This window comes from Crocuta crocuta, unplaced genomic scaffold (assembly GCF_008692635.1).
Source record: "Crocuta crocuta isolate KB4526 unplaced genomic scaffold, BGI_CrCroc_1.0 scaffold56, whole genome shotgun sequence".
Taxonomy (NCBI): domain Eukaryota; kingdom Metazoa; phylum Chordata; class Mammalia; order Carnivora; family Hyaenidae; genus Crocuta; species Crocuta crocuta.
The window spans coordinates 10,964,113-10,988,106 of NW_027531334.1; the positions used below are offsets into that span (position 1 = coordinate 10,964,113).

Genomic DNA, 23,994 nt, shown 5'->3' on the forward strand with positions numbered 1-23,994 from the left:
TGAGTGTCCAAAGAAAAGTACAAATTTTAAAGTGAGAAGGTGAGTAGAATTTCATAGGTATCCCCAAGATCTAGGGTAATGGTGTCTGCGACTAGGATACAACATTAAAGAACATCTTATTTAAAGAAACCAATCTATGTTTGAGTCACATACTTAAGTGTGATATGCTTCATGTGGGTGCATTGTGGAGAGCATACGGATTAATTCAGAATTAAGATTTAGAATTATTTTGGGAGAGTACTTTAGTGCCTGTTTCGAAATAATAGCCCAGCTTTTATTTCAGGGGATATTCTAGAAAAATACAGAGAGAAAAGCCAAGAGAGCACCTTTATGTTTTAAAGGAAACTTGAAAAAAAAAAGTAGGATCCTAAATGGGATAATAAAAGAGATTTTCACAAAAGTTTTAAAGAAGTTTAGATAATGAAAACAAAGGAGTGGTCATTTTATTTGATATGTGGCTCAAATAGTTAATTAATTTAATGCTTTGCTAGAATCCAAAGTTAAATAATGGCTCTATTTTATTGATAGTATATTTAAATGATAGTATATTTTAACGCTAAAGTATACACTTTGAAAATATACTGAAGTCAGTCCTATTGGTAAGAAATATATTCTGAACCATCAAAATGTAGTTTTTGCTTTTGTACTACAGTTTTTAAAGTGGTAAGAAAGATGTCATGCAGATTACACTGTAATTAAATAACTTGAATTCAAAAAAAGTGACAAAAAAGGAAGTCATGCAAATATTTGGACACAGGAATAAATCCAGGGACTTAAAACAAAACAAAACAAATCTAAATAGGAAAAGGATCATGTACAAATAGCTTGAATTTAAAAATATATATATATTACCAGGATTATTCAAAATAAAAATGTAAATTCATAGATAGAATAAAATTTGGGAGTCTTTTTATATTTCTATTGGACTACAAAAAGGAATGTACTAGTTTATATATGAAGACTGTGAAAAAGTAGTCTGTGGGGATATACATTATGTACACATTTCCCAAGGAAAGAACATACTTCAAGTATCTCACTTCTAACTGGAAGAGACTCTTAGATTATCAAGTTTTATACTTTCTGTCTCTTTCTTTAGGATGTAGTTTAAATGATTTATTATAGGCCGTTTTTCTCAAAGTTTATGAATGTAAGCCATGGTGTGTGAGTAATTTGAAAATTATCCCAGGCTTTATTTTTGTCTCCTGATATTTTAAGATGAAACTCAATAAAGATTTAAATTAAAAAATCTAAAAGAAAACAGAAAAGAGAATTTAATAACATTAACAATGTATACTCAGGGAAATTGAAAAAACTCACAGGAGAAAATTAAAATGAAATCATGGAGAAATTACAAAAAAAATAAATGTGTCACAGACTATCAAATGAAGAGTCAATTGAGGGAAATATGATTAAAATGATATAAAGAAGTTAGAGAAAAGTTTTTAAAAATATAAAAAATATACAATATGGAAAAATTAAAAACAAATACATATGGAGAGGAAAGAATGTAAACCAAAATTTGAGAATATTTTGAATTTATATTGAAATTTAGTGTGACTTTTCCCTTATGTCCCTTTAGTATAATCCACTTACCTTTCCTCTCATGGGAAGAATCATTACTATCAATTGGAATTACTTCTTTAATCTATGTATGTTATGTTTTTTCTATGGGGATGTATGTGTAAAATTTATAAAATATTATCAGTATTTAAATTTTATGTAAATAGCACATTGCATGTATTGTTCTTCAATGTTTTTTTCTCAATGCTGAGATTTAAAAATAGATCTACCNTGCTGGATAAGTATATTTTATATATATATATTTAATTTGGCAAAAGTGTTTTCCAAAATAATTCTGAAAGTTTACAATATTACTAGAAATGGAGAAATGTATGAAAGACCCAACTTCCTTCAATCTTTCTAGGTAATTACTATAAGAAATTTAATTTTTGCCTCTCTTTTCAGATGTTAAATAATAACTTGTTTTAATATGCATCTCTCTGATTGTTAGTTAGGTTGAACATATTTGCATATATATACTGTTCAAAATTATCTTCAATGAAATGCTTATTTGTGCTTTTTCTCTTGGTATCTAGAAGCTATTTACATATTCTGGACTTCACAATTTTCTCTGTTTTATCGTTACAATTGTCTTCTACTCTATTATTTGTCTTTCTATTTATACATTTAAAAAATTTTGGTTTTTAATGTGTTTTATACTTTGATGTAGTCAGACTCACCAATCATTTTTCAATCATGGTTAAGAGATTTTTTTCTCCTATTCCAAGATATTTCTATTACATGTAACAGATTAATATCTCTTCTTTAAAATATTTAGTATTTAATACAAATGCATATTAATTATGTGTGTGATGTGAGTATTTCCTGGCTCAATGTCATGCCTTGAATAATGTGTTTTTCTTAATATTTTGCATTGTCACTTTTATCAAATAGAAGTTCCTATCTGTTTATGTCTATTTTTAGATATTTTCTGTTCTATTGATCTGTATGTCTAATTCTGTACTAATAACCATTTTTTTAAATTTGTGTAGTTTTACATTGTTACATATGATAAGAACAATTTACTGAACTTGTTCTTCTTTCTTTTAGGATTATGTCTTTATACATTAATTTTAATTATAATTTCTTAATTTCTATGAAAAATACTGATGATTACAATGATTTTCTGATGGCTGTGAAGCTCTATTACATTTTATAGTACTTTACTTTCTCATCTGCATGACCCTACTATCTCTCTGAATATTTAGGTTTTCTTAGAAGTCTGTGAAAAAAAACTTTTAACTTTTTCACTAGATTCAGTAATCTCTTTTTCTCTCAGTCTTTTGATAGATATGCCTAAATAATTAATCTTTAATAAAGGGACCCTAGCTTTTAATTTTGTTGATCTGTACTTGCTACAGCATATGTTCATATATATGTTACTTATTATGGAATTATTATTGATGATTTACATGTATCTCAAATTCATTTCAAAATTTGGCCTTCTTAAAGCATAAATGCTTCTAAGATTAGCACATTAAGAGCTTAAACAGTGCTTATGAATTTAATTTTTCTGTATAATTATGTTATTCTTCTTTTGTATCTATTAAGTTTATATTTTTAAATCCCTTAGGTTAGTGATTCTTATATGTGTTTATGAATTTATAATCTTAACATGCTTGTCCCTCTTTATTTGTTATTATTGGTGTCTACTGTAGTATAGTTTTCATATGTTAATGTGACTATGTAAACTTTATTTTGCATAATATGTGCTTAATACATCTTTTTTTTTGGTTTGTTTTCATATATGCAGTTTTTCTGGTTTCTTGTCATAATTCTGGCTTGGGTGCTTTTACTCAAAACATTCAGTTTTTAAATCCTTGCCCCAGAAACCCTGTAAGTGTATGATTTAGTGTATTTTTAGTATATTGGATTTCAATATTTGATCCACATAAATGATTTTAAGTGTTACTATGTATATATTTTTATTTTAATTTATTATTTTTAAAAAAATTTTTTTAAAAGNATGACAAACAGAAAAAAAAAATCATGAACCAAAAAAAAGGGGGAGGAGAAGCTTATAAAACTAAATATAGATCTCAACATTAACAGCTGAACAGAGAAAGGAATTAAAACGCTTTAATTAAAAAATCACGAGTAGATGATAAAGTGTGTAGAAACTGCAAATTTACAAACTATTTAAAACCTGGAATCGCTGACTGTTCAGAAACTACCCAGATGGATCATGGGTGGTGGTGACCAACAGAAAGGGATTATGGATGAATCTGCATTGTTCTAGCTGCTCCCCATGTCACCTGTCTCCGAGGAAAGCCTGACATTCATTATCTAATCTATTTAGCCAGACCAATGATGGCAGCAGATCCAATGATGATAACCTGCCTATCAGATCCTTCCATTGGGTTCGCAATTTTGATTTGCGCCCCAGAAATCTGCTGGATCTCATTGATTTTGGCTCCTTGACGCCCGATTATGCAGCTAATCAAATCCTTTGGAATGGTGAGTTCATGAGAAATAGTCTGAACAGATGCCTCCAAACCTGCCCAATAGCCTTTCACCTCTGGAGAGCTGGAATTCAATGCCACTGAATCCGGTGTTGCCATGCATCATGGGAAAATGAGACTGTTGCATTGCCAACTGGTGCAGCTTGGTCAAATCTGGCTGTGGAATGGCATACTGTCCTTGAGTGGTATAGGCCTCTAGAGGTGATTCCTCCAGTCAGGGCTGAGTCACACGGACGGGGAGGTGTGGGGAAAGCTCACAATGTAGCTGCCTGTGCTGTACGTGTCCTGACCACCTGTAAAGATGACTGGAGAACTGGACAGCTTGGGCCGGTACAGGATGGTCACGCCCTTTTGGGGGGGACTGGGAGAGTCTCCAACGTGACCACACAGATCTGTTTCACGCACTCAGTGATGGATTGCTGAATGCCAGCAATAGTGATGACCCACTCAGTTGAGTTGGGGAACATATCCCCTGCCACCGGGACCTGAGCCCCTGTACTCTCTCGTATTTCCTTGATCTTGCAACCACCTTTCCCAATGAGAGAGCCACACTGACTAGCAGGGACCACCAGCCGCAAGGTTACTGGGGGTCTGGCAGCTGTGCTGTTGGTCATAGAGCTGCTGATATCCTCTTTAAGTTTGTCAATGATCATAGCAAACACTTTGAAGATAGCATTAGTGGGTCCAGCCAAAGTGATAATTCTCTCAGGACAGCTCCCTTCTGAGATGTTGATATGTGCACCACTCTTCCTCAGGCATCTTCTTAACTGATTCTCCTTTCTTTCCGATGATACTGCCAACTTCCTTTCCATGCATAAGTAGCCAGATGGTGAGAGTGACATTTAATCCACCTTCAGTCACACTGGTGTCAATGTCGAGCAGTGTTCTGGGGAGCTGGACTTTGAGTGGTCAAGTCTTTGGTCCCTGGTGGGGGTGAAAGGCAAAACCTGCAGGCGCAAGGCGACTGGGGAGAAAAGGGGAGTGGGCAGGGAGGGGAAGGATGGGAGGCTGGAGGCGGAACTATAGGGGCAGGTGGGAAGGCGACCCCCTCCCCCCACCACCACTACCAGCAAGCGGGCAGAGGCGGAAAGGGGGATGGAGGACGAGAGAGGAGGAAGGGGGGAAGAGACGAGGAAGGGGGGAAGAGACGAGGAAGGGGGGAAGAGACCCTGGGGCTGGGGGGTGGGAAAGGGCACAGGCTGCGGCTGCTCCAGCTGCTGGCTGCTGCCTCTGCTGGTCTCTATGTATATATCTTTATATCTTTTGAATATATTCCATGATGGTTATATTTTGGGGTATCCTTTTCCTATAGTATCTTATATATTTGCCTATAACAGAATACTTACAAAGACATAATTTCAAAGACGTAATTTAGGGTTAAAGCTATAGAATCATTTATTTAAAGTATTAAACATATGCTCTGTCTTCTAAAATAGAATTTTGTTCTAGGTAGATTTGTTCCCAGGTTTTTTGTTTGTTTGTTTCTTTTTCTTTCTTTTTTCTTTCTTTCTTTCTTTCTTTCTTTCTTTCTTTTCAGAAAGAGAAGCGTATTCCAAACTTTTGTTCTCATGAAAGCCTTGAATACAGTGAAGCAACCCAATTCTTAGCTTAAACCATATGAAAATGGTATTAGATGCCCATTGTATTAGTCAAGGTTCTCCAGAAAAACAGAACCATTGTGTGTGTAGGGGGGGAGAGATATGTAATATTATATATTATAATAAATGTACAATATATTCTGCAAGCTAGAGACCCAGGAAAGCCAATGGTATAATTTTGGTCAAAGTCCAAAGGCCTAGAAACCAAGATTAGTTACTGTGGATTCTTTTCTGAAGGATATAAATTCATTATATGTCATTCTGGTAAGGTTTAATTATTAAACACAAAATATGTACCAGGGTTAGAAGATGAAGTGTACCTAAGGAGCCATTTAATCTTGGAAATTTCTTATGGTATAGAGGAGTCAGAACAAACCTAAAGGAGATTACTCATATGGTCTTAGCTATTACCAGGCTTTTAAAAAAATGTCATTATTACTTATACTTGGACTTAGCTGCACTGTAGGGAATTAGCTAAATTAGGAAAATGATCTTCCATATCTTACAGTAGCACATGAAAAAGAAAAATTTTAAAAAGTCTTTGGGAATTATAGTGGTGACTTTCTAGTGACTAGACAAAGGGGCCAAACTAATTTGATTATAGAATGATAAGATCTGAAACATATGTGATATACTATTAACATTTACTAATTCAAAGTGGTAGTTAAAAAGGCATTTGTTATTATCACTATCTGTACTTTTTTATGGATAAAAATTTCATTATTAAAAAGAAGTGTAAGCTTCTTTTAGGGTATATGTAGAGTTATAAAACCTTCATTATAGTACATATCACCTTGTAGTAAAAATATTTACATGGCTTCATGTCTGTGACTTCAGAATACAACAGAAATCATGACTTATTCATTGTGTATTTTTGTATGCATAACAGCTGCAATAAAATATGAAATCATAAATAGTGATTGCATACATAACTAAATGATTAAATTAAGGGATAATACAAACGCAGAGCAGAATGTGTATGACACATTTGTTGGACTTGAGTAGAAACCCTCATCTAAGTGAAATGTTAGTTAGAGGTATAAAGAAAATAGAAATTGGTAGAACTAAGTCTATCTGATGAAAATCCTGCCTTAGAGATATAGACTTCATCATGAGAAAATAGCTGTTAGTCCTGAATATATTTTTTTTAATCGGGGCACATGGATGGCTTATATGTAAAGTAGTAGCATGTATGTGGCAGTGCTTTATAAGATGAAAGTAAATTTTAGAGGAAACTCCTTTCCCCCTCCCCCTCAAAGGATTTAATAGAAAACAATTGGAATAATCCAGCTATGAGGAGTTGGAAGTCTAGATTAGCTATATACATGGAAGAAAGGAATATATATAAATAGTTCACAAATATTAACTCAGAATAATTCCATAAAGTAAGTACTATAATTGCTTTCATTTTAAAGGAAGAAATTGAAACACAGAGAATTTAGTAATTTCTGAGAGTTTTGTAGCCAGGATATCTAGCTCTGGAGCCAGTGTTTTTCATCAGTAGTTACATAGCATATTATACTCAGTTGAAGAGCAAACTGGTAAATGAAAAGATCACATTATTGAAAATTACCAGATGAGTTGGAAAATATTAAATCAAATTTAAAGAACAGGGTGTGCCCATAAAGTTTACCATGTGATTAAGAGAGATGAAAAAATTAGTAAAGAAATACTATGATAGAAGGATACTGTTGAAAGAGATAATGGTTGAGAATTTCCCAGAGCTAGAGAAAGGAATGAGTAATCAGGTTAAAGTCTCAATAAATGCAACATAGGATTGAAATGGAGTTTTTAAAAACATCTATACCTAGATATATCATTATGTTTTAGAAAAAAACATAAAAGAAAATAAATAGCTAAACCCAGAGAAAATCAGATTCTTGGGAAAAAAAATGTTGAAATTCACAATAGATTTATCAGTAGTACCAAATGTCAAAGGAAGAAAAGAGATATCTTAACTATGATGTGAAAAAATAGCTCTGCGTTTATGTTTTTTCTACTTAGCCCAACTACCATTAAAGAGAGTAAGTGGGAAATATCCTTCATGAAGGTGAACAGAAAAGATGTGGGATCTCCCTTGCCACTCCATATACTAAATGCTGTTTTAAAAATACCAGTTTGAAAGATAAAAGGAAGCTCAACAATGAGGAGAAGTTGAAGATAAGCTGCACATAGAGCAATCAGTAATTAATACATGTCTTAGGCCCAACAATGGCACTTCTACCTTGGGAGGAATTAAGCCTACTGGTAAGGGCAAGGCAGGTGGCTGGATAGCTATTATGTAAAGCCCAAAACAGAACAACTGTTGCAAGAACAGCTGTAATAAAAGTTAGCATGTGAATTTTACTCCTTTCTTTACTCACTTATTTGTTTAAAAAGTTACTACTTTGGCATCATAGCCTAATAATAATGGCCTAATGATTGGCATTATCACAATTACTAGAAACTAAATGCATTAGACATATCCACTGTCACTAAAAGAAGTTAGGTTTAAGAGGAAGACGGACATGTAAAAAATGATTTTTCATGCATCATCTGATAAATATTCATCCCTCTCTGTTAGTAAAGTGCAACACGGAGCCCCAACTCTATCTAGAGCCCTAGGAACCTCAGTTAGGCATGCCTATCTGAGGTTAGGTTTCAAATTGCACAATGCAGAGCTGGCTAACTCAGAAATCTGTTCAAGAGTGAAAATGGATTGGGGTGCCTGTGTGGCTCAGTCTGTTTAGTGACCAACTATTGACTTTGCCTCAGGTCATGATCATGGTTCATGAGTTTCAGCCCCGTGTCAGAGTCTGCTCTGAAAGCAGTGAGACTGCTTGTGATTCTCTATCTCCCTTTCTCCCTGCCTTACACTCCTCCCTCACTCTCTCAAAAATAAGTAAACATTAAACAAAATAGTGAAACTGGATTAAGTACAGCTCTCTGTGAGACGTTAGAGAAAGGTAGAATTCAAGTACCATAAAAAAATGGCATACTGGGATATTTGGAGATAGGATTTAAAGCATAGCCTAAAAAGAATAACCTGAATAGATCTGTTGAGTCTAAAGTGAATTTCTGCTTTTTTTTTTTTTTTTTGGTTTTGCTTAATAGAGGTTCTTCATGTGTAACTCTGAAAGGATTAAAAATGGCTTAAAGAGTCACTGAAAATATAAAAACTTAGTCTGCATAGGATGTCTACAGTGATGTTCATGGCAGGCATCAAAGAGGCACTAGCATTTAAACTGTTTGGAGTTTACCAGTAAATAAAAGAAAGAAGAAAGAACATGCTCATCCTTGGAGGGACAATGTTGCAGCATGTTTGTGGCAGTGCAAAATTTTGATATAACTGAGGCTTAGCTTGTTGGAATATAAGTGATTTGGGAGAAATAAATAATGAGTCAGTTTTTGAAATAATCATGACATATCAGGAGGGTATATAAATCTTAGGTGGGTAAAATGCAAGTCTGACACTCAAGAAGGAGACTTTCACTATTTGGAAGGTTTTTGTATATAAGCAGCTTATAAGTAAAATGAACGAAGTCACTTGGAGAGATATATATGTATACACACACATTCACCTACATGGACATACATATACAGTGGGAGAAAAAAGGAACCAGCATTTTGGTACCCTCTGAGAACTAGCTATGTTTGATAGTAATATAACAATACTATGCTACAAGTATTCATGTAATATTTTAATACATGATGAAACTGAGGACTAAGTAAGTTATGCTTTATCTAAGAGCACATATGTTTGAAACATGAAATTGAAATCAGCAGTTTATGGCTTGAATGCTATTGTCCTTCTCCCAACTCCACAATACTAATTATAGGACTTTTGGAAAGGAAAGTATGAAAGTAAAAGGAATAGAGTAAATTTAAGAAACAACCATTAGAGATGTTTCTCTGTATCACCTTGGCACATTGACACTCCAACTCCCTTTTTTCCCTAATTTGTTTTCCTCATCCCACCAAAAGTAGCTAGATATCATCACACACCATTTTAATTGCCCTCTTCCAAATACCCTGGACCTCCTTGCTTTTCTCCATTTTACTGCAACCACCTGGCAAAATTTTGACCTTTCATGAATGTATCTATCTATCTTCCTTCAACATAAATGAACCTAATTTGAAATGTTGGCTTATTAGCATAAAGTAAGATGGAATATCACAACCTGAGTCCTCTCAGTACTAACTGCTGAAAAATGCTACTAGTTTTCTTCAGTCATATTTTCCACCTCTTTTACTTGATGATTATATAAAATCTTTTCAAAACTTAGGATTGACATTTGGACACACACACACACACACACACACACACACACTCCTACTTTTTCAAAAATAACCCTGATTGTTACCTCAGAGAAATCAGAAGCCATCAGAGGATGTCTTTCTTAATATACCATCATGTTCTCCTTTACATGGTTGCAATGCAAATTATACCTTTCTCCAGGCCTACTCCTTACATTTCCAGAACTCAGGGACAGAAAAGTCGAAATCAAACTAGAAAGCTGTCAAATAAAATGTGTCCTCTCCTTCTTCCTTGAAAAGTGAAACTTTAGGTAACCCTGAAATATGATTTGAATTTTAAGATTTTTCACACTCCTCAGAATCTCTTAGAGGTACTTGGCAACACAATAAAAGTAGTCCTAAAGCCCTTGGATGCTCTTAAAGTTTCCTTGCCCCACTCTGTCTTCTCACTCCCTTTTCCTTACTAAATTTCATCAATTTCTCACCTAAAGATCATGTTTGTGGAAAGACCTCTACACATCCAAGATGTTTCTACAGCCCCACCAGGACCTATCCTTTGGTTGTACCCTCTGTTTTGGGTGGTTTATGAGGAGTACACTGACAGTGAAGTCTTTTACAGGGAAGAGGGATCTGAAGAAGAGACACAAGCAGCCCTGGAAGTAGGTTTTCACCCCTATTGGCAGGGAATTGCAGTATCTTGAGTTTAGAATGGCTAAGCATGTGTTCCAAGGGGCCATGTCCTCTTGGGAAGGACTCCTCACTTTGTGCTGTCAGTTATGGTCAAAGAAGGGCCAAAGAGAGGCTTTCCAAACACAATGTGTAGAAAATTGGGTGGGGACTCTTTCATTTGCATCTAGTTCCAAGTTACCAAAAAAAAATATAGGATGTCTAACTAAAATTTCAATCTCAGACAAATGATAGAATTTTGGTATTATTTAGTAATAGAATTTATACTGTTTAGGACCATTTAGGACTATAATTTATAGCCCTGAAATACCAAGAATATTCATTGGTTATCTGAAATTCAATCTTAATTAGAAATTACATATCTTTATTTGGTAAATTTGGGAACCCTAATCTAAGAGCCAAAATGTCTCCATCCATTTAATGTCCATCTTTCCTCTTAGGTTCTATATAACATCATATATTATCTAATAGGAAACTTGACTTTAATGATTATCGCTATCTCTTTTTTATCTTCACACTTCTTACTCTGGAAAAACATTCCTATCATTTAAAAATTCCTTTAAACACTAATAATTTCTGTTATTTAAAATATTTTTAAAACCACAATGTAAATGTTCCTAATTCTCTCTTTTTAATATTTTCATATCAACTCATTCTCTCTATCACTGCCAAGTTTTCAAAAGGCACATTTATGTTGCTTGTATTCCTCATACAAACTCGTTCCATTATGTTACCATCTTTTATTACTCCACAGAATTTTACATGTTCTGTCAAGGCCATTAAATTCAGTGGATGTGTTTTAGACTTCTGACTTTTCAGTGCACCATATCTTCCTACTTTAATTATATTTTTGGTTTCCATGATGCTACACATATCAGGTATTCTTTTCTAATCTCTAATCAGTGTTTATCAGCTCATGTTTACCTCATGCTTAAATATTTAAGTTATTGAAGATGTCTTAATTTTATTTTACCTTTTTTCACAGTTTCCCTAGAAAATTATATGTACATATAAAGATTTCCAGAAAGAATATATCCAATCTAAGCTGTCTTTTAAACTTGAGATATGTTTATTGATTCCTTGACATCTGCTCTTGGAAAACATTAGAACTCCAGTTTCCTATCCCTAATCCTTTATTCATTGTTTGATCTTTCAGAAAATTGGATAAACAATCTCACCCACATACTCATGATGAAAGCAGCAATCATTGATACCTAGTAAAGAGTTTGTTAATGGGTTCATAATTAAGTGAGTGAGGATTTCAAAAAACAAATTTTTAAAAGTATGCATTTTCACTTAGTTTTCCTGACAGTGTTAGCCATTATCTATTCTAGTTTCTGTAGTTTTACTTTTCAATGTGATGACTAATACTATCCCCTCTCACTCTGTCTCTAACCCTAAAATTATTCAATATATATCCAATTTCTAATGCATAATTTCTTAATCTAGTATCATTTGTTTTTCAGTATGTTTTATTGGTTACTTATAAATACTGGTTTGGTTATAAGTAACAAATGAAATGACTATAATCATTAAAAAACATTTCAGAGGATTACTGAGGTCCAAAGTCTTAATACGATTCTAAAACATTACCCAAAAGACTACAAACAGGAAGGTTAAAGCTGCCAGGAGTCAAGTCTCATGGTTTTTTGTTGATGTTTGGCATTTATCACTCCACAATGGTCTCTTTTTTAATTGATCAGGGAGTGTACATGGAAGAAAATGACTGCTTGGCATTACATTGCCTTTTTGTTCCTATGCTCAACAGAGCCTGAATGTGGTTACTGCATGTGGTCTTTTCATAGAGAAGTCTTCTCTCTTCTAAGAGAATCTCAGTAGTCTCTTGGCTTGGGACAAGTGAACACCAGAAAGTGATATCAAGGGCTTCCTTGGGAAGAGTTTTCAGAGCAGACCAAAAAAGGGCATAACCCATGTTCTTGAAGAAGGAGATACGACAGTGGGAAGAAAATAGTAGGCAAATGAAATGATTACCATCTCCTACAGAATAGGTAGAAACATATTTCAAGTGGGGCTCCTGGGTGGCTTAGTCGGTTAAGCGTCCGACTTTCGCTTAGGTCATGATCTCGCGGTTCATGGGTTCGAGCCCCGCGTCGGGCTCTGTGCTGACTGCCAGCTCAGAGCCTGGAGCCTGTTTCAGAGTCTGTGTCTCCCTCTCTCTCTGACCCTCCCCTGCTCACGCTGTCTCTCTCTCTCTCCTAGAAATAAATACAAATATAAGAAAAAAAAAAGAAACATATTTCAAGTTTTGTCGTTTGGATTCCTTATCAAAACCTAAAGGCACATCAGAAAAGCAGCCACTGACACTATTCATTACTGAATTTATTTTAGATAATTCCTATCCTTTGTAGCCTATAATGATTCTGTTTATGGAAAATACAGAGTATTTGTATACGAACTAAAAATTCTGTTATTCAGTCTATTGTTTTTATTTTTCAATCTGTAGGAATCCCACTATCTACTAATGAACTTTTATGGAGAGTGATTAGTAAACATAATAAGCTCCTGATACTGTATAAACCATATTATATTTGAGAATGGCCAAATTGTGCCATATATTGCTATAGAATATTAATTCAAAACAAAAGCTGAGTAATTAAATTTTTTAAAATATTAATTTATTTGGGAGGGGTAAGCGAGTATGTCCCATGCAGGCTCTGTGCTGTCACCACAGAGCCCCATGTGGGGATTGATCTTACAAACTGTGAGACCATGACCTGAGGTGAAATCAAGAATCAAGCACTCAACCAACTGAGCCACCCTTGTACCCCAGTAATTCCATTTTTGAAACTTCACTTACACTTTAGTTTAACTGACTTCAGAAGTCAATGTAAATGCACAGCTTAGGGGCAGAGACCTATAATTGTTCCAAATTTAAAATAGATTATTATACATTAGAAACACATGAACATTAATGTAATAATTATTTTTTTCCTAAAAAACATCTCCAGTAGTGGGACCCATAATCAAAAGAGCTATTATAATACTATTATCTGGATCTTGGTCTTAGGTTTCCTGTGATCTTTCACTGTTATTCAGGAAAAGAAAATCATTGCATGTGAAATACTGTATTTTCCCATTGGGACAGTGCATAGCACAAAGTTTATTAATAAAATACTATGCAGGTAAATTTGCATTCATGCATTGTATCTATATAAATTGCATGTGTGTCTGTGTGTATGTGCACACGTGTGTGTGTCTGTTCATCTTGGACAAAAGCCTGACGTCTGGAGAATGAAATAGCCGTGGTGCTCTGTCTTTATACATGAGTAATGCATCATTTGCACATAAATGACTCAAATGATTCTTATTAATAAGGGCAGAATTACTTACAGTTCAGAAAAATAATCAGTTTAAATACATATTTAGTTGTGTTTATTATAAGTAATTGGTAGTTCTTTGCCCTTAATCATATTAATTTTTATCACTATCCTAGGTAATTTAAATACAGTAATATATGAGTTTCAAGGATAAAAACCTACATTTAAACTGGATGGTGCTTGAATATATATTTCACTTCTCTAGGTGAAAGAAAATCTATGAAATGACCAAATAGAAGTTACTGACCATCAAATATTTAGGAACTAAGATCACACTTACCATTTGAAATAAACTCTTCTTACTTGAGTAATAATTATAATATTAATAACTACAACCATAATGGAGATAATTATAACTAAGTTTATAGAACATGAATATGTACCTTACATATATTAATGCATTTGACATTTGTAATAATTTATTACTTCCATTCTATAGATATAATAGCTGAAAAAACAAAATATTAGGAAATGTGTCAAAGAAAATAATTGACACAGCCAAGATTATAGCCCCAGTGATTTGTCCCTAAGGTTTTATTACTTTTAGCAAAACAGGAAGGGCTCTTTTGCATGTTTAGGCTGGTGAGTGTTAGCTCCTTGATTTACTGGTTCATCTCACATCACTGGGAATTAATTATCTTTGAAACAGCAAGTCTATCACAGAAATGTCAGTGAATATCCCCCATGGTTCTGAAGCCCCATCCCACAGAAAACACTGAGTTTTCAAATCTTACAACTTCCATGCTTTCTTGTCCCTCTCCTTGAGTACCATTACTGCCTTCTGCTATTACTTTTCTCTCTCACCCAGGATCAGAGCTGCTGCTGCTGCTTTGTTACTTTTACCTCACCTGTGTTTACCCCCATAAGTGCTGATGCTGTTTTAGAAGTTCCCAGTGTCCCCTTCTTATTCTTCTCATCCCTAGTTCTCGAGTTGTTAGTCCTGTGTTGATGGAAGACGGGTCTCTGTCCAGAAATGTAAAATTCAATTTACATGTCTCTCCCCAAAGCAATATCACTTCATTAGCTTCCTATCAATCTTGTAGATTTTTTTTTTGTTCTTTCTACTATAACTTTCAATAAAATTGTAAAAATTCCCTTCCTACTCATTCTGGCAGGATTTGTTTGGCACCACCAGTGCTATATGGAAAAGCACTTCTCCATGTTAGAATTCACTAATTTGCCAGGTCACTCAGCTTCCTCAATCTTTCACTGACCCTCCGAAGATCTGGGCCTACTTCTGTCCTTTTGTGTTTTGTGTTTTAACTCTTGGACCTTCTTAGTATCACAGACTTTATTTCTGGTTGCCTTCCAGGAAACCAGGGTGTTCTATTGTAAATCAAGTGGAAGAGGAAGGAAATTAATATATAGTGAGTACTTAGTATTGCTAAGCACTGTATGCTTATTGTTAAGTGCTCATTATTCACCAGGTATATATTTATGTCATTTTACATATATTTATGTCATTTTATTCCCATGGCAATGCTGTAGGAAAGGTATTGGCATATCAGTTTACAAGATGAGGCCTAGAAACCTGAATAATATACTCATCTTATCTGTACTCAAATGGGAGCACAAACCATTTTTGTCTACCTCCAAAAAATGTGTGCTTTCTTTTGTCTCCTACTCATTACAAACATATACAGACTTGCAGTTTTTGTAGGTAAAAATCAGATCATCTAACTTCTGTAGCCCAGCATTACTAAGAGGGTAGTATTACTGTGACAGATTATTTACTCACCCCCTTTCCAGTTACATAGAGCGGCAGTTTTTTTTTTTTTAATGTTTTATTTATTTCTGAGAGAGAGGAAGAGAGAGAGAGAGAGAGAGGGAAAGAGAGAGAGAGAGACAGCATGAGCAGGAGAGAGTCAGAGAGAGAGGGAGATACAGAATCTGAAACAGGCTCCAGGCTCAGAGCCCAATGTGAGGCTCAAACCCATGAACCATGAGATCATGACCTGAGCCAAAGTCGGACACTTAACTGACTGAGCCACCCAGGTGCCCCTCAGAGCTGTAGTTTTAATTCCATGAAGAAAATTCCCAGTAGAAACAAAGAAGGCAATATACTCAGACACGTGTGTTAGCACTATCCACACTTTAGTAGCAAATGGAAACATGTTTCTGAGACTCACCAAGAAAAGGTTTGGCTCAGCTTTCTGGATGTGTGCTAACAGTGAACTGCAAAATCAGTTCTTCAGTCCTGTCTTTAGTTACCTGCTTTACACCCAATCCAACACCCAATCACATCTATTACTAATTACAACCAAAACTTTCACTTTTTGTAACTTGGTGAGTCTACTGGAATTTTTGAGGAAAAAACGAATAAAATATGTGGGCATAATTTATAGGCTATGAGCTCAAGTTTAAATCATGTAAGACACTAGGAGGAAAACATCAAAAGACACCAAGAAACTAAAATTTACTTACTTTTCTTCTCTATTCACACCTCAAACACACATATGAGATAAATAGTTTTATGTTATGCAATGGAGAGATTATTTTTTAATGTTTAAGTACATACATGATTATGCATAAAAAAGGAAAGAAATATATTACAATGTTAAGAAATGTGTGGTTTAATCACATATTTCTTTTAAATCATGTACCTTTATATGCTTTCCAAAATATCACTACATCAGCAGTCATTAAGATATATGTATACACACACACATATATGCACATTTATGTATGTTTGTATAGTTCATATGTATGTATAAATTATATATGTAACATATATGTATATTTTATATATATAGTCATTTCTCATTTATAGCTATATCTCATTTTGACCAAATGTAGCAGTATCCAACTTTCCTGACAACTTCAGTTTTTACTAACTTCTCTTATCTTTACAAACCCAGAATGACCATATTTCCCAATTGCATTGAGATATAACTGACATATAACACCATATTAATTTAAGGTGTATAGCGTAATTATTTGGTATTTGTATATATTGCAAAATGATTACCACAATAATTTTAATTAACATCTATCACCTTACATAGTTACAGTTATTTTTTCTCATGATATGAGTTTTTATAATCTACTCTTCTAGCAGCTTTCAAGTGTACAATAAAGTATTGTTAACTATAATCACCATGCTGGAGATTACATGACCATATCTAGTCATGTATGACCTTTCTTAAAATGAATTCTTAGACCTTTGCCACATATAAAAATAAAGCCCAAACTCTTAATATAGCTGTGAAACCTGCTTCTCTGGCCATATATGTGTTCACACTTAGACATGTAGACTCAGCAGATATGCCTGTCCCTATGCTAATACCCACACTTTATTCCAACTCCTTTCTTACTTTAATTTGGTTCTCCGCTCAATACCACCTCCGATGAGAAGTTCCTTAATTTCTTACTGATCTTTTTTTTTTTTAAATACTTTTTTTATTTATTTCTAGGAGAGAGAGAGAGAGACAGCGTGAGCAGGGGAGGGTCAGAGAGAGAGGGAGTCACAGACTCTGAAACAGGCTCCAGGCTCTGAGCTGGCAGTCAGCACAGAGCCCGACGCGGGGCTCGAACCCATGAACCGCGAGATCATGACCTAAGCGAAAGTCGGATGCTTAACCAACTAAGCCACCCAGGCGCCCCAATTTCTTACTGATCTTTAATCAATAGTAGCTTATAATATTTAATGATGACTTTCCCTATTTTATCTTCAAACCCTTAATTATTCTTATTACTTCATTGCATGTGAAAAGATTATTAAGCACTAATGGGTTCTAATATTTCATGCCTATTTTTTACTTTAAATGTTTTATATATAATTATACTGCTGAAATAAATTTTATAAGTGCTACATTGTGTCAAATAAAAATATCAAAGAAAAAGTAATACCAAACTATATATAAATAATTATAATATCACAGGTCACCTGGATGGCTCACTTGGTTAAGCGTCTGGCTGTTGATTTCACCTCAGGTCATGATCTCAAGGTTGGGGAGATTGAGAGCCATGTTGGGCTTGGCACTGACAGTGTGGAACCTGCTTGGAATTCCCTCTACCTGTCTTTCTGCCTCTCCCCTGCTTGTACTCTCTCTCTCTCAAAATAAATAAATAAACATTTAAAAAATAAACATAATAAATATATCAAGTGACATGACAACTTTCTAGAAAAAACAGCATGGTCATAATTCATAACATGAAACTATAGAAGTAAAAATTCTCCCAAGAATATATTACTCCCTCCTGTAAAACATCATCTTTTTTATTTAATAACTTGTGCAATGTTCTTATGGAAAAATAATTGCCAAATTTTATTCTTAATTACTAAATACTTTGTTCCTTGCAGAATTACCTTAAAAATTTACATGATATGTTACATTGCAATTTATGATGTAAAATTCAGATAAATTCAGATAAATGAGTAAAAACTCATTTAGGGCCATGAGTTTTTAAGAAGTCAGGCTTTCATTAAGACATAAAGAGTTATCGGGGCGCCTGGGTGGCTTAGTCGGTTAAGCGTCCGACTTTCGCTTAGGTCATGATCTCGCGGTTCGTGGGTTCGAGCCCCGCGTCGGGCTCTGTGCTGACTGCCAGCTCGGAGCCTGGAGCCTGTTTCAGTCTGCGACTCCCTCTCTCTCTGACGCTCCCCTGCTCGCGCTGTCTCTCTCTCTCCTAGAAATAAATAAAAATTAAAAAATAAATAAAAATAAAAAAGACGTAAAGAGTTATGAAGAGAACTACCATTGCTTTCACAATAACCTATTTATAAACTGTTGACCCCAGATGATAAACTATTTTTTGTTGTTTTTACAAAAAACTGAGATGGCATTTTTAATATAAATGTAAGTATATTGAGGCTGGAGTAATGCATTCCAAAAAATAATGCTATTGCAGCGGAGTTCAATCTTAGTTGGACAGAAACAAATCATTTTTCTTGCCTCAGATGCAAGTCAGTGGGCCATTTTCATTAACTGATCTATAATCTCATAGTATTTCATTTGAATGAAATGTTCTAAATTTGCCAGTTCTGAATATTCAAAGACAGCATTTTATGGAGCTATTTTATTAAAGGTGCTTTTTTGATTTTCTCTTTCAAAAGAAACCCTATGAATAATATGAACTTTATATAATTTGAAATTTTATTTATATTTTATTTTAAAACATTCCTAATAAAAATTAACTTTTTCTCCTTGAAAATCCCTTTTTAAAATTAAAAATTATCTCATGGTTTGTGAAATGAACAAATACAGGCATGTGAGGCAATTGACCATATTCATACCATTTACATTTTCTGCAATAATATTCAAGGTTCCTAAGAAGCAAATATGTATAATTAGAAGAAATACCTTTGAAGCTCTTAGTTGAGAAATTTCAAATTCAAATACTATATAAGTAATTTAAACTTTTAAAAAATGTTTATTCATCTTTTTTCCTTAAATAGTTTATGGTCAAGTTGGTTTACATATAACACCCAGTGCTCATCCCAACAAGTGCCCTCCTCCATGCCCATCACCCCCCTTCCCCACTCCCCCACCCCAGTTTGTTTTCAGCATTCAAGAGTCTCTCATGGTTTGCCTCCCTCCCTTTCCCCAAGTATTTTCCCCCTTCTTCTCCTGTATCGTCCTCCATTATTCATCTTTGAGAGAAAGAGAGACAGACAGACAGAGTGTGAGCAGGGGAAGGACAGAGAGAGTGAGACCCACATTCCAAAACAGGCTCCAGGCTCTGATCTGTCAGCACAGAGCCTGACATGGGACTTGAACTTACAAACCATGAGATCATGACCTGTGCGGAAGTCAGATGCCCAACCGGCAGAGCCATCCAGGCTCCCCACTATATAAGTAATTTAAAAGTGGCACAGTGACAATTAGAGTTCACAATAGTTCCATATAGTTGTTATTTCTTTAATAAGGACAAAACATAATTATTGCTGGATTTTATCCATCCTCCATCATAAAAGTTGTCTAATATAGTCTTATAAAAATTTCACATATATGCATGCATTTCTTGTTATCAATCCTGGGTTCCCACTTTATTTTGAATTTAAAATTCATGATAGTATTTAAGAAAAAAAAGGAAGTGCACATTTTCAGTGGATGGATAAAAAGAAAGGTCTTCCTCTATAGCAGTGTTTTTCACAGTTCAGTGAAAGATAGCAATACCTTTTCTTTGTATATAAATTCTATTATTAAATGCTAAGATGTACAGAAAAACAAAAGTGAAGTTATGCATTGCCTGCCTGGTCCTCCCTGTAAACACTGATCTCTGAGAAACCTGGGATTCTAGAAAGCAATTTGAAAATGATTATTTCAAAAAGGTGGTTATTTTTGCTTGTTTTAGTAGAATGGTAACTAAATTATTTTCTGCTTATTCTGCAAACTTAAATGGTCTAAAAATAATATGCAGTGTTGTCATAATTGGTAAGGGGAAGTTTATCTCTAATTTCCCTAAAAGCATCATTGCTTTTAATTTCCTAAAAAGTTTTCATCTTGTACATCTTCTTAACTTCCTTTAATATTTCTTACCTTTTATTTTCTTTGCAATAAGGTCAATTATGGAAACAAATTAACAGTAAATAACTTTGTACCATACATGACATTAGTCTGATATTTCAAGGTGGTTATTTTTCATCTATATCACATTACTCTGAAAAACTCTTAGGGATTTGAGAGATTTTAAATTCTAACATGGTATTGCTACAGCCACAATCTTTTCTATCTGTCATATGGCAGCTGCATCCTTCTAATTCCTCTGGTCAAAACCTTGATGAAATTCTTGTTCTCTCTCTTTCCCTCACACCTCATATATATTACATGAGGAAATTCTTTGATATATCAAGAAACGAACCACTTTTTACCATTTCTGGTAAATTACCCTTGTACCAAGCTACTATCCTCTGTAGTATCAATTGTTACTTTACTTCTCTATAATGTGTTTTAAACAAAGTCAAAGATTTATGACTACTCGTAAATCTGCAGTGGTTTCCCATTTTTCTGAAAATAAAAGTTGAAGTCCTTAAAATACCTGTTTTAGGTTCTCTAGAGAAACAGAACCAATGGGAGATCTTATCTGTGTGTTTAAATTATATCTGTATCTACATCTCACTATAAAGAATTGGCTCTTGTGATTATGGGGCCATAATCTGCCATCTGCAAGCTGGAGACGTGCGAAAGCAGGCAGTATAGTTCCAGTCCGTGTTTGGAGTCATGGGAACCAATGGCAGAAGTTCTAGTGTGAGCAGTCAGGCAGAGAGAATTAAATGTCCCTTCTGCTCTTCTCTTTTTTTTTCTTTTTTTTCCCCTCTTTCTCCTTCTCCTTTTTCTTCTCTTCTTCTTCTCCTCCCCTCGTCCTTCTCCTTCTCCTCCTCTTCCTCCTTCTCCTCCTCCTTTTTTTCTTTGTTTTTCTTGCCAGACCCTCAATGGATTAGACGATACCTACCAACATTGGATAGAACGATCTGCTTTACTCACTGTACTCATTCAAATGCTAATCTCATCAGGAAATACTTTCACAGACACATCTACAAACAGTGTTTACCAAATATCTGAGCACTTCATGACCCAGTCAAATTGACACTTAAAATTAACCATCACATATTTACCAGGTCCTTCATGGACTGACCCCTATTACCTGAGTACCTCACCTCCCCTGCCCTTCCCCTGGTTTTATCTATCGTTGTTTATCTTCTGTACCTGAACATAGTGGACATGTTCTGACTTTAGGATTTTGTACTGTTTCTTTTTATGAAAACATTTCTTTCTCAGCTATCTGCATTGCTGATTTTTTTGTCTATATGAAGTCTTCTCAAAGATATATTACCACTGAGACTGTCTGACCACCATATCAAATTGCAACTTTTCCGTCTGCCAGATCACTCTGCACTCCCAATTCCCTTTTCCCTTCTCTATTTTTTTATCAAAACATTTATCAACAGATAATGTATTATATAATTTCCTTATTGTTATTTATTTCATAATCCTCTTTCATGTGGCAGTAAAGTTGAAGGGGGGGATATTTGTCTAATACGTTTGCTGATCATTCTAAGCATCAGAGAAAGAGGGCGCTGGCACATTCTAAGTGCTGAGTGAATATTCTTTGACAATAAATGAAGGGATGTTGAATCCACATGTAGGTGAAAAAATTCATTTTCAATTGCCCTCTGAAACTATGTCTATGAATTTCTACATTTGTACATCATGATTTTACATCGCTTTTGAACCAAAAGTAGTATGCTACAGCAGTTAATAGTTAATCAGTGTTAAGACTACCATTCACTTCAGAATTATGATATACTGAGAACATAGACCAGTAGACATTTAGGTTACATACAGCTTTTTCAGGACAATGGGATCTGCACTTGACCCACTGATATCTAAGTAATAAGACTAAGCACTGGGAATAAAGAACAGAATATAAGCAGTGTTTTTCCCTCATTATGTACTAAAAGCTGTTTTTAATAGTCTTAGCTACTAACAGTAAGAGAGAATAACAGTCACTAACAAAAGAATTTTATTCATTTATTGATCTTTAAAAGAAACATCAAATAGGTTTAATGTCTTAGTATGTCACAAGTAAATGCAAAATCTGAATTGGTCTTAGTTGAACTCATTACAGCAATCCCTCAGCATTATGACTGTTATATAAACAATAGTTTTTCGCACTGACTTTTACACAATTCAATATTTGTTCTTCATATCACTTCTAAGTTGGCTATTAGTACTTTGAGCTAATTGCTTAGTTATGAAATCATGTAAGAATGATTAAGTGATCTATCCAAGGAAAAGTAGTGTGCTTCAAGAATAATATAAAAAACATTTTTAAAAATATTTACATCTGTGATATTTACCTCATATCAAATCTCCTATTATTATGTGTAATTATTAAAACCATTATAAGTATATATACCTTTCTTCTTTCTTTATTTTTAACTGCTTTAACATGTAAAAAGGTAACCCAAAGTTAAAAGGCGATACAAAATTCAGGATTTGAAATATGAAAAATAGGTTCTTTTTTTCCCCAGTGTTTTGACATTTTTCACATGGCAACTTTATTGTCCTGTTGTGAAGTAGTTTGTCATCAAGTTTGAAAAGGTTACTGCACGGCCACTCAAAGAAAGTGTAAAACACTTAAACCTCTGCTTGTATTTAGAACCAGAAAAGTACTCATTATGTTTCATATTTTCCCTACCCCTTGTCTTCAAACAGTAATCTTGATGGATCCAACATCAGCTGTATTCTATGAATATTTCTGGAAAACACATGTATCAATACCAGCCAATGCTTACAGGTGACTTCTGTTTTCCTTCCTTTTTTTTATTTTGTGACTTAGATACTTTATAGCAGTTCTCAGTATAAAACACGGGAACCCAAAGCAAAAGCTCAATAAAGCTGTTTCATATTGAGTTTTACTGCTCAATACATGAGGCCACCCACAAGTTATAATTCTGTATTCCTTGTTAGCTACAGAAATCACTCAGTATGTGGCCCTGACAATGCTGATACTTGTCTACAACCCTGGTATGATTTCTGTTTTTCATTTTCTTTTGGATTTGATTGATTGTAAATAATTGATTCTCCACCTCTACACAGTAACCCACCATTATATTTGGCTGATTTAACTGTGTCATTCTTTGACTTCACATCACCAGTCAGCCTCTTTCAGTGTCAGAATCCTCTGCAATTATTTGTATTTGTATATAATTATTTGTATATAAACATAATTCTGGAAACATATGCAGTTTGTTAAAATTAATAACAACAATGAGAGGTGCCTGGGTGGCTCTGTCAGTTAAGTGTCCAACTCTTGATATCAGCTCAGGTCATGAGCTCACAGTTCTTGAGATCAAGCTACATTGAGCTTTGGGCTGACAATGGGGAGCTTGCTTGGGATTTTCTCTCTCTTTCTCTCAAAAATAAATGAATAAACTTAAAAAAACCATGTAATAACAAAAATGATAACCCTTTAATTTTAATCCTGTAACTAAATCCTAATGTTTCAGTGACAGTACGGTAGCAAATAGGTTATTTTCACTCAAGAGAAACATCTTGTTTTTAGTCAAATGTTTAAAGATAGTTTTCACTCTAATTCAGCAGTTCAATCCCAAAACTAATAAAAAATAGAATTCTAAAGTTGAAAGATAACTACAAAGGAATCTAT

The 23,994-nt window shown here is 34.3% G+C and overlaps 1 pseudogene; it reads right to left on the reverse strand.

Annotated features, from left to right (window-relative positions):
- Window positions 1–3,655: 3,655 nt before the first annotated feature.
- Window positions 3,656–4,928, reverse strand: LOC144238127 (poly(rC)-binding protein 2 pseudogene; annotated as a pseudogene).
- Between the last annotated feature and the right edge of the window lie 19,066 nt (window positions 4,929–23,994).